At 33.3% G+C, this 582-nt stretch overlaps 1 non-coding gene across 1 annotated transcript; it reads right to left on the reverse strand.

The window, feature by feature from the left end:
• Window positions 1–204: 204 nt before the first annotated feature.
• Window positions 205–326, reverse strand: LOC112062429 (small nucleolar RNA SNORD22). Its single transcript, XR_002890723.1, has one exon. It is a non-coding gene; the product is annotated as a small nucleolar RNA SNORD22 (small nucleolar RNA).
• Between the last annotated feature and the right edge of the window lie 256 nt (window positions 327–582).

Raw genomic sequence — 582 nt, forward strand, 5'->3', positions numbered from 1 at the left:
GTTTGTGTAGAAAATAGGTCTTTTCTTTGGAAAGTACCACTGTAATCTAAGCTTAGAGGTGTCAAATATAGCTTATTAGAGGAAGAATAGGAATGAATTGTCATGAAAAATTTTAATTGTATTTATTGTTTTTATTTTTTAATTAAAAAAATTTTTTTAACCAGTAGTTTATTTCCCCCTTTCCCATGTGTAGAAATTCTTATGATCCCTCAGACAGTTCCTTCTGGAACAAGCTTTCCTCTTCGCCCCCAGCCAGCCCCAGTGGGTTTGCCTTTACAGGCTCTGGGACTAGGACAGGAGGTAAGATGTCTGTTTCTTCACTGGGAAAATATTTATTGTTTTTAATTTGCCTTTCAGTATTCAAATATTAGTTCATAAAATAGTTGTTGGAAATGCTTAACTTATTTATTATATTCGTGAAAACTATTTTTCTTTAGCAGGCACTTTGGAGGGAAAGTGAGACTTTGGAAAAATCCACAGCTGAGTGAGAATGAAACATACATTTTTAACTTAATCCATTTACTTTAACACAAAATGGTAGGCACTTCTATCTGAACTCCAGATATCCTGTTCAAAATATCA

Source organism: Physeter macrocephalus, chromosome 10, assembly GCF_002837175.3.
Source record: "Physeter macrocephalus isolate SW-GA chromosome 10, ASM283717v5, whole genome shotgun sequence".
Taxonomy (NCBI): Eukaryota; Metazoa; Chordata; class Mammalia; order Artiodactyla; family Physeteridae; genus Physeter; species Physeter macrocephalus.